The sequence below is a fragment of the Corvus moneduloides genome, chromosome 3, assembly GCF_009650955.1.
Source record: "Corvus moneduloides isolate bCorMon1 chromosome 3, bCorMon1.pri, whole genome shotgun sequence".
In the NCBI taxonomy this organism is placed as follows: Eukaryota; Metazoa; Chordata; class Aves; order Passeriformes; family Corvidae; genus Corvus; species Corvus moneduloides.
In genome coordinates this window covers 110,754,460-110,766,279 of record NC_045478.1, presented here as the reverse complement: position 1 = coordinate 110,766,279, position 11,820 = coordinate 110,754,460, and positions in this window count along the sequence as shown.

Genomic DNA, 11,820 nt, shown 5'->3' with positions numbered 1-11,820 from the left:
CAGTCAAAGGGCCTGATTCCTGCATTTCTGTTCCCTCTATCTCCAGGGCTATTCCCATACTGCCAAAAGGAAAGGGAGCCTGGATGAGGGGTTTGGCCAAGCAGGGTTGCACTAAATGTTTAGTGGGATTTTCAAACATGCCAAAGCTGCTACCTTACGCTGACATTACCGGGAGTGAGGTGCTCAGGCGTGCTGGAAAGCCTCTGTAGCTACTTAAGTCTCACTTGTAACAGCATGGGACATGTGGCAGAGTGCCTGGAGTCAGAATCCCAGTGAATTTCAGTGGAACTGGGACACCCGGATCCAGGATGTTCCAGCACAGCATCAGCAAGCACTCACCGTGCTGCAGGACTGGAGCACATGTCCCGGGTTGTATCCTTGCCCCAGCCTGGCTGGTCCCACTGAGCTCCCTTGAATCACAGAACCATGGAATGGTTTGGGTTGCAAGGACCTTAAAGCTCATCTAGTTCCAACCTCCTCCCACAGACACAGACACCTTCCACTCAGCCAGGTGGCTAAAGCCCCATTCCATCTGGCCTTGAATTGTTCCAGGGATGGGGCATCCACAGCTTCTCTGGGCAGCCTGTTCCAGTGCCTCCCCGCCCTCTGAGTAAGGAATTTCTCCCTAATATCTGACCAACCCCTGCCCTCTGCCAATTTAAAGCCGTTCTCCCCTGTCCTATCACCTCATGCCCTTGCCAAAAGTCCTTCTCCAGCGCTCTTTCCCCAGCTGCCACGGCTGCTCCACAACAGCAGTACAAAGAACAGGGAACAATGAACACGCAACAAACCTTTGCTCTGCAAGATAAGCCCCAGATCCTGCACCATCGATCACAGAGCTGATGTCAGCAGCGTGCAGGGAAGCAGGTAAGGGATCAAGAGTGACTCAGGAGAGAAGACACCTCTAACTAAAAGCCTTAAGCAGTGCTGAGGGCATCTACTATAGTCTCCTCGCTATGTATGGGGCTTTAAATGCATCAAACACGTCTTGAACAAACACCACATCTGTCTTTAAAACAAAGAAGAGCTTTTCCTATGAGTAGAATAATGTTAACAGTCTGCTGCTTGGAATTATGTCTAGATAGGCACAACACACTGCCTCTTTCTGGCGCCTGCAAACAAGTTTCATAGTCCCAGAAACATTTCTGCGTGAGGTTCTCCTCAGTGCAGGGATGGGAGCAAGGCAAGCCAGTCTGTTGCAGCTTAGGATGCCACATTCCCACTGAATCCCAGTCCCACAATTCCTTAGTGAGTGCCATGCTTGTTTGACTGTGTACAGACCAGACGCTATAGAAAAATGTAAATATTTTTATGGCCTGGTTCGCTTAAAAGCCTGTCTAAGGGGAAAGGAATGCTGTGCACACACACAGCAGAACAAATTTAATGAAAGCCAGAACCCAGAGGTATTCTCTAACCCAGAGATGGAGTGCTTTGCATTGCTAAAGGGTGGTCATTTGGTACATCACAAAGACAGCGTGGAAGTTGAGATAACACAATTAATAATGAACTCTCCAACACAAAGCGCTGTCCATCACCATGACCTCACTCTCCTCATGGACAGAAGACAGAGCTATTCACTCATCTCCTCTTGCTTTTGAGAAGTGGGCAAAGTGCCCAGTTGTCTCTGTACTGCTGCAGAGTTTCGGTGGTGACAGAGCCAGGCTCCTTTGGAGGTGAGCAGGGGAAGGACAAAGGGCAGTAACAACCAAAAAAACCACCCTTCATGAAATAAGGTCAACAAAAGTCCTGAGCTGAGGTCCCCAAGCTGTGACCACCAAGAGTTTCCAAGAACTGCAGGTTACACCTCTCCCAGCACAACCCTTAACAAAGACCCTTCCCAGCGGGAAGTGCAGACCCCAGCTGAGAGCTACCAAGGTGGCAGAGGAATCACTGCTTGCTGTCAACACAGCAAGATCTTGTGTCTCTCCAGCAGCAAGATCACAGGCAGCCAGCACCACCAACAGCTGACAAAAACATCCAAGGAAGCCCAGACCTGCCTCACCCTGCTCTCTCTTTAAAACGTGATGTTCACATCAACTCTGAAAGTTGGAACTTACTTACAACTTTATGTTGCACCTCCTTGTCTCTTCAGATGTTCCCACCACAGCTGGGCACAGCCTCTGGCGTGGGGAATCACCCATTCAACCCCCATGGATACATCTGGGAGCACTGGGATGCAGCTTCAGTGAGGCCAGAAAAGACACGCAAGGCTTGCAAAGCTTTGGAAGAGAGCCCAGATGCAACACCAAATAAGAGGTAAGAGAGGTAAGCCCTGCACAAAGCTTGGCAGAATCCTAACGCCCTTAATTTCTTTAGATACATTTATTAATTATATCTTTTCAAATCATCAGTGCTTACGAAGTTCAAGTTTAACCCGGGGAAAAAGAAAAGACTTAGGAGGATGGATTAAAGCCCATCTAAATATTAAAGCCATTTTTACAGCTAAACATTAAAACTATTTCAAATTGTTCCCTCAAATAGAAATACTAAAATTATGTTAAATGTAAGGCTATTTCTCTCCATTTAAACAAGTCCTTGGCCTTGCCTGCATGCTTGAAAAAAAAAATCAAGTAGGCAGGGTTTAGGTGGGCCAGGATGAAAGCACAAACATCTTGAGGTCCATGACAGCTTAATTTAAATTGCGGAGTGCAGGGTCTCCAGCCACAGGGTGACAGCAGCCCAGCTGCTTTCTCAACCCCTCCAACTGTCAGGAGACCTATCCCTAGGTTTTTGGTCCAAAAATGCCACTGGAGCAAATCCTCAGGACATTTTCCCTTTGACTCTAGGCCTCACAGTGATTTGTTGCTCCCTGACAAGCAGCCCCATCCTTTAAACCTGGGAGACAGCCCCTCTGACCCCTCCAGGTGCCCTGCTGCCTCCTCCCCTCGCCCCCACCCTGCTCCCCTCCACCCGGACACTGCCCTGCCTGAAAGCACGGGGGAAGCTGATCCTTTCCCCTTCACTTCCATCAGCAGCCTCTTTGCTCACCGAGCAGGGCTCTGAATGTTTTCTGGCTCCTGGGTGCTCCTGGGGGCCTCTTCCCGTGCCTCTGAATTAAGAAAGGCTTCCAAGAGCTGAATGCAGCTGCAGCCACCAGCCAGGCTCATGGTCCTGTTGGTGCCCAGCTTGGGGCTCTTCCCTTGGGACTCTTCTGTGGCCTCACTCCACTTTTCCTGCTCTTTCTGGCTTCACTTACAGCCACATGTGAACAATGCACCCTGTGTGCACGTTCCCCACTTGGTGCACAGGCTTTTAATATGCGGTTTACAAGGGTTCTGTTTTGGGCTGAAATTGTTCCCCTCAGCAGCTGAGCAAGGGTGAAGGGACTGGAGATGTTTATGAGGGCAAGGTGGGAGGTGACAGTGGGGTGGGAGGCTCTCAGGTCTCTGGCAGCTCCAGCATCTGGCACTGCAGCCCCAGAGAAGCGATAACAAAACAACAACATTCCCCCCTGAGCTGGCACTAGCCCCAGCAAAGCATCCCCACTTCCAGAAGTGACATATTTTGAGGATAAGAAATGTTCAGACTTGGTCAAAACCAGAAGTAACCTAAAGCCACTGGAGCATTTGAATCTATTTGTGACCTTTTCTTCCCCAGAAAATTGCAAAAAATACTACTAGAAACATAGAAGGAGTAAAGAATGGCATTTTGATTAAACCGAATCATATGGAAAAACAGCACCTGATGATTGTATAATAGAAATATATCCTAAAAGAGAATTCTCATGAAAAACAACGTTTGACTTCGAAGCACCAGGCAGCCCAGTTTGTGATAATTTTAGGTCCCTAAGTTCCAAGTGCTCGAGTAACTACATTAGACACAGTATCCAAAGTCCAGTTCCTTACTCAACATTAATAACATTAATAAAGTTTCAATTGGAAAAGGTAACATAAACTTCCTGTCCTAGAAAGGGCTACTACAGGCAATTAAAGCAGCAGGGGAAGGAGGCAGTACTGTACTCTGACCAGCAGATGCAGTGTTCAAGTCTCCTTCACAGCAGTACACGTTCTGAAAGGGAAGGCTGCTATGCCTTGATTTTACAGACATATATTACAAGATGATGTAATCTCCACCTCAAGTGCTGACAAAACACACTTAAGGATTCTTTAAGGAGGTCTTGCTACAGTGGAAGCGCAGGGAAATGTTTCAGAGCTCCCCAGAAAGCTTAGCTGAGATGACCTCTTAACAGGTTGAAGTAATGTTTTTTCCCCCTTCAGAAACACCTGCTAGCAGCAGCTCGAGGATCCCATGCTGGATCCCTGGTTTGAGCTGCTTTGTACCACGATGCCATCAGAGCAATCCTCAGGCAGCAGCAGCAGCGCCGTGGCCCAAACCTGCCCTGCTCCAGGGAGCAGAGACAAGGTGCTGAGCCCACTCTGCTTCTGGGTGAGGCCTCAAATCACCTCTTGGGCTGTTTCTTTCATTAGGACAGCTTAGTGATTATGATCCCTCAGTGCATGAAGCCAACACCACCTCCCATTTCTTCCTGGAAATGCTGCATTTCTCAGCTGCACCTCTTCCTGCAGTGGATGCACTGATGGAAGGCTCCTCAAGACACGTTGGGAAGAAGAAACCTCATCCAACTGGTGGCCATATCCTTTGAATTCTGAGGCTAGATAAGATTTGGGTGGAAGCTGTGATTCCAAGCTTGAAGTTGCATCAGACAGGGCACTCCCAGCACTGCAGATGTACTTTGGCTTGCCAAAGGTGTACAGAGAGGCTCCAGAAATATCTTGGAGGTCTCAGTGTTTTTTTCTTTTTCATAAACATTTTCCTTTAGTTCAGCCATTTCATCTGTCTCTCACATGAACCTTCTGAAGCAACATTTTATTTTATTTTATTTTATTTTATTTTTATTTTATTTTATTTTATTTTAATTTCCCAATACTGGTTCCTGGAAACCACAAAGGGTGAGGGAGTCCGCAGCTTTCAAAAAAAAGAACATTTCTCTTGGCATTTTGATTACTAATACTGCCACTGCATTCCATGTGCAAAAACAGGTTTCTGAGAATGTGAAGACTTTTAAATAAAACACTATGGTTCAGCAGACTTATATTTCCTAGCTACACTTGAAAAAAACCATGCAACCTTATTCCCCTGAAAAATTACAGTAACACATTTATTTTGGCATTTATTCTCCTCCTGCTTCTCTCTGCTCCACACCCAAATGTCAACATTAGAATTTACAACCTTTGCAAAACAAGTGTTTCCAATGTTTTGCTGCTCCCTTAAATGAGCTTTTCAACCATGCACTGGCCATAGCCTAAATACACCCTGATGGCTTTACTAAAGGGATAGGGAAAAAACTTTCTTTCTCTCATCTCTACATAAATATTTTTGCCTAAAACTAGCCAACAGCTTGAATGAGAAATGATGGCACATGAAATGATGACAATAAGTGAAGTTCGTATCAATTAACCTTAGGAGCAGAGAGAGGGAAAGAGAGAGAGTGTGTGTGCATGTATTAGTGCCCAGGCAATGTTACAGTGAACAAGGTCGCTGCAGAAGTAAAGAGGCACCCAGAGGTGTCCGAGGCAGGGTCACCTGGGCAAACACTATTTGCCCTCCCTGCACATTTACAATAGAGCCTCACATCCCAAATTGTGTGCCATTTTTCCCACACCAGATAATTCAAGGTTTAGCAGGGGTGGCTAAATGTTATCCAACATCTGGTCCTCATCACTGTTTGCTGGCTTGTGCCTGACATCCTGTTCATGGTTCCAGCACCTGGAATACAGAACTATTCAGTTCCCATGCAGCCCTGTGAGGTGCCCATCATAAGGATCCTGGCTGCTTCCAAACTCCAATGACTGTAACCGTGGAATTCCTCGGTGAACCAAAGGAATGGTACTACTTCTTATTTAGGAGGTGTGCAAGTGACCACAGAGATGGTCACAAGTGCCTTTTTATTTCAGTGCCTAACTTGGGATTTTTTGAGGCTGGCACTTCAGAGGTAACCACATCCAGCGCCTGTACCCTGTCTTGGCAGGGAGGGAGGGATCAGCCATGCCTTTGCCTGGTGGTGAGATGGCTGTTCCCTCTCAGGAGCTGACTATCGATGCCCCTCCGTGGTCACCTCAGCCTGGGCTCCACCCAGCTCCCTGCCTCCCCGGCAGCTTCCTGCCCTGCTAGCACAGCACATGAAGGAGGGACAGCGGGCTGCACTTGCACTCCAGGCTCTGCCCTGGCTGCCAGTTCATTAATGGATAAAATTCAGAATGATAATCCCAATCCACAAAGCCATTGCTCTGGGGTCAATTAGTTCTGCAGCTGCCTTGACCTGGACGCCCCACAGCTAGGAAAACGTTCGCCTGCCCCCGCCACAGATTTCCTGGGAGCAGGAGAATATGCTCCTTTGCCCTCAGACTTGACTTCAGCTGTACTGGATTGCCTTTAGAGAGCCTGGAAGAGCTGGCTCATCTCCAAACACTACTGAAATCAGGAGTCCAACTTCTTTTTCCCATGAATTTTGAGTCATGCCCCAACATGGCCCTTCATTTTCCCTTTGCCATAACGTCAAATTTCTTACTAAGGCATTTCAGGTAGGAGTTCAGCTGGGATGGAGCAGGCTGTGCTTCTCCTGGGCTGGCAGGAAACAACAGTCCCTAGACATTAACATCATGGACATGTCGACACGGGGAAACGTATGGCACCAATTAAGACAGTATCAACAATTATGCAGAACACAGTTGAGTGGATTAATTTGTTGCCTGGAGTAAAGGCTGCCAGTACGAAGCTGGCTGTCAAGAGACACACTTTCATCTTGCCTGCTGCCTGGTGCCAAATATTAAGAAGCCCATGTGCACTAAGGATGATCACTGGGTTTCTTTTTCCACCAGCACTCCTGGAGCAAGGAGGGCACAACCAATTAATGTCTCTACATGCTGACTTCTTTCTTCTTTGTAAGGAAAAAAAAATACCCAAAGCCAAACCCACACGTTAAAAGAAGTCCCCAAATGATCATTATTCCCAAAACACTGAAGTAAGAACTACAAAGTAACTGGGAAAGGATAGTTCTCTTCTTGCTCAGAAAGGTTTTCTTTTGCTGAGGGGCTGACGTGATAACTCATTTGTCAAACACACTTTTTCCCAGTTCTCTGAGCAGAGAGATGAAAAATGGTTAAATCATCTGTGTGACTTTTTTTCCAACTTGCTATTTTTACACTGACCAGAAGGATACTGACACCCTCTCTTTCTTCCCACCCGTTCTTTGCCAAGGAAAATGCAAGATTACCTCTAGCAAGTTGTGACTAAGTTCTCCTGCCTTGCCAAATACTGTAAGAACAAGCAGCTGATTTTCCCTAAAAACCTTATGTTTGCAACATGCTACATAGGTCTGTGGCTGTCAGAGTATTAAAAAGCAAAGAAAAAACAAGGACTTGTAAATAATCACTTACTGCATTAATAAGCAGCAGCATTTGAATTCCTGCTAAAGCTTTGTACCAGCTGTGCTTTGTCCCAAAATCCAATTAAAACAAAAAACCAACTGCTTATGCTGGTTCCTACAATATAAAGGATATTTAACTACTCTCCATAAGCTCTGCTGCTGCTTCCAGTGCATCTGCTCCCACATCAGGCTTCCATTTGTCCATATTTAGCCCTGTTAAACTACAGCATGCCTACCTGAGATATAAATTACCTTGAGGCTTGGAGTGATGCCATCCCGAGTAAGGAAACTATTCCTAACTCTGCACTCCTTAATTTAATGCAGGCAGAAGTCCCCTGCCCACTTATAACACAGCACATACTGACGACAGTTGTTGATGGAGAAATCCAGTTTTAATCCAACATTCCCAGTAAACACATTGTTCTCGGAGTAGCAGAGCCATGAAATCTGTTCTTTTTCACGAGGTTTATATCCTGTGTGCCTCAGTCCCCGAGACATTTATAGCATATTTGCAGCTTGGCAATATTCCCATCACAAAACCTTCCAGATCCTTCCTATTATCTACTTCCAACACCTCCACTGAACTCTAATGCATTTCAGGGTGCTTTGCCCCATTTTTCTAGCTTAGTGCTCATTTTTCTTCTTTTCAAGAGCTGTGTGTCCAGGGTTGTTTTCTTCAGGGATTTGCATAGCTCCAACATTCTCCAAACAAAAAGATAAAATCTCAAAAAGGCACTTCCTGAAAAGTTATTTCTGCAGCCAGTAATCCTCTGCCTGCTGCCAGGCACACCATCTTGCTTGGGAATACCAGCCTGGATCTGTGCTGGATGGGCGACACCCCCCTTCCATGGAGAGGAGAGAGGCAGTTCTCAAAGCACAGGGGGGAAAGGCTCCCCCTTGGATGTTTTCCCCCTGGACAGAAGCTCTGCCTGGCACACAGCAGCTCTTCATATCCATGGGGTTCCCCCCAAGCACACAGATGCCTCCTGCCCTCCAGCACTGCTCGCAAGGTGCTCTGCCCCAAGGCTCCATCTTATCTGCTGTTTCCAGGCGCTTCTGACACAGCCTAAGGGGCAGGGAGGGCCAGCAGTAACGCCAAGGAGAACCGAGGAAGGTCAAAGCAGGACAGGATAAACTGTATCCATTCAGACGTGCCAAAATCTGATTTTTTCCTCAATAAACTTCTAAACATCTACATCATTAAGAATTTTGATGAGGAGGGAAAAATGTATTCCCTCGTCTTTTTCCTCCTGCTAGCAACTTAAATAAAAACATTTCCTTCTAAACATCTTTTCACTATCACCTTTTTGCCTTTTCTACCATTTTTTTTTCTCTTTTATTATTTTGAGCTCTCACAACGTGAAATGTTTTCAGAAATGTCAAGCTAATAAAACATCCAGAAAACAATAAAAAATATGAGAGAGGAAAACAATGGCAAGACTTTGTTTAGCCTTTTAGATTAAGTAGCACAAGAAAAGGAGGAGAAAAATAGTGAACTTAAAATCCCAAAATATCTACACATCACCTCCGTTTAAAAAAACTCCTAAGTTTTTATGTGAAAAAGTACTTCTGAACACATGGAGATGGGCATGTTCTGAAAGGTAAGTCAGGTTTCAGTGAAGCCTCATTTTTCTGCAGGGGAGTTAAAAAAAGGACAGCTCATTACAATGAAGGTTTAGTCATCAGCATCACATGATCAGTGATTAAGAGGAGTATGATTCCATGTAGACTGCTTCCTCATCAAGTCAGGGTAAAGGGGGGCTTCAGGTGGCCTTGGATGATGGGAGAAGATGCAGGACAGAGCACGCTCTAAGGGCAAGGGCAATTTTAGCAGCAAGGGCACTGCTAACATGGTCATGAACTCATCCTCCCACAAGGAAGAAGAGGGTAGAGCCCACATGAAGCCCACGGGGCCTTCTGCGTGCGTGGAAATAAGAGATAGCAAAACAATCTGATCCAGCCTGCTTTTAAGGAAATGACTCGGCCATTCAAACATACTGAAATATTAAACGTTGTTTATGTGTTGAAGGACTTGAAAATTAAAATTTGTGAACTTTCCAGTTCACAAGGACGGGAAAGTACGAGCTCAAAAACAAAGTCAATCCTCCTGTGAAGCTCCTTATGGGCACCTCCTGAGACATTTCATCCTGATCTGCACCTGCAGCTCCCATATCCAGAGGGAAGCCAGCTCTCCATACCCAAGTCTTCCCGAGCAGCGAGCACACAGCAGCGAGTCCGGGCTGGATCCCGAGCACAGCTCCCTCTACATCCTCCCCCTCAGGGAGCACTCACAGCCTCAGACTGCACTTCACAAGCCAAAATCTGCAAATCCATGGCGCTCTCTAGTGTTTTGGTTCTGCTCGGGAGAAACACGAGCATCCCAAGGCACCGACATCCTTCCAGAGAGCGTGGTACAAACATCCAGGCAGAGGGATACCCAAGGCCTGCTGTTCGTTCATGAGTTTACCAATGTTCAGGTTTGTTCGGGTTGGACTGCACCTTCTGGGGGATGCTGCTCCAGCTGCCCGGCTGTGGCCCCCACCTGCAGTGCCTCCAGGGCAGGCATCTAAGCAAAACCAGAATTTTAAGCCACATTCCTGATGGACAGAGCAATTTCAGGAAAGTTTCTGATTCCAAGATTAGGTCCCTGCAGACTCTATGCATGATCCTGTCAGCTCCCAAACTGGCCACTGGTGATGTGTAACACAGGTGGTCCCTTCGGGGTGCAAACTCAACGGGAAAACGCGCATGGAGGAGCTGTCCCACACACGGCTCCAGGGAGGGCTGTGGCAGTGGGACAGGGGCAGGCACGGGGCAGGCTGAGGTCCTGTGGGTGCCCTTAGCCACGATGAACAGCAGCCTCCATAGAAACACCAGCCCTTCCCTAATGTCCCACCTCTCCCCATCAGCGCTTCACCACGGCAGGAGACAAGGAGCACAAAGCACATTTCTAGCTATTGAAGGCAAGCGCAATCCAAAAATGCAAGTGCTCTGTTTTGCTGTTAAACAGCTTGCTGGTCCCTTTGTTAATGGTTTCCTACTCTGATACCATGCCTCTCTTTCTCCTGTGCTTTCTGAGGCTGACAATTCACGACAGAAATACAGCACATCCCACAGACTCACAGCCTCAGGTCCAACTATGTCTGCCAAGTGAAAAGATCGATGTGGCAATTTGCTGCAGAACATACGAGATTCCGTCTCCTCTCCCTCTTTTTCTCTCCCTCTCCTCTAATATACATTTCAAATTAAATCAGCATCCAAAGGGAGGAGATTCCTCTAGTGCCCAGGAGAACATATTTCCTCCGAGCTCACAACGCTGGCTGGTGATGGGGGGAATACGCTCGCACCGTGTAATTGATTTGATGCGTGCCATGTTTCAGTGGGATAAACAGCACCCCCTGGACTCCTGGCACTCCAGCATCTCCAGCCTAAGCTCCTTGTTACTGGCATGTTGGGAGTCCAGTGAAGACATTGAGTAGTTCTGACATGGAGATAAATGCTCTTATCTTCAGCTCCCAACGTTGCTTCTTTGAATAAGCACTCTTGACAGTTTTCACTGTTCAAGCTGCTCTTCAGCAAGGGACAGCAATAGGAGGAAGCCTTTTTAACCCACCTTTTTTCAGCAGACTTCTCTGCTGGGAGAATGAGCCAGGCTTGCCATCAAGCCAGAGGACTTTCAGTGGGACACACCATCACAATTCATAGGGAATAAATTCGGGCCCCCTCCAGACAACACATTTAAGCACCTGAATAAACACTCATTTTAGGCTTATCTGTTGCTTTTCTGTTGCTTTGTGGGCTTAGCAAGTCCCAGAGAGACATTCATCGGCAGAACCTCGGATGCAACTGCAAGACACCAGCAAAACTGTGCATTCAAACTGTGCTGTACCACCAAGAAACCTTCTTATTTTACAGCCAGAATGTGAGAACATAAATTTTAAAGTACCTTTTAGGGGGTTTGGTGCCAGAACCAGAAGAAAAGTCCCTCAAGTCCCTCAGCCCTTGCTGTAGCACACTATCCCTCAGCTCAGCCTGTGATGCCAGAACATGGGAGTGAAAATACTGCTTTGTGCTTCTCTCTCCTCTTGCTGCAAGGCTGACTACAGACCACAGACCTGATCATTAAGCCACAACTCAGCTGGAGCTCAGGAAAAGCCCCACTGATTTAAATGGATTTAGGATTTTGCTCTCTGCTTCTCTATACAGGGATTAAATAAATATTCTCCTGCTAGAAAAGTGCCACACAGGTCTGCCCGAGTTCAATGGGATCTTTAAAGTAAAGACACGGAGAAGTTGCAATAATTTCTAATGGTGTGCCAGAGGGTGAGTTGTAGGGCCAAAACAATATTTCAGGCACTGTAAATCCAGTTCATCTGTCTTTAATAGATGGAACGGACTTTGACACAAAAAATGAAAAACATATAATAAAGAAA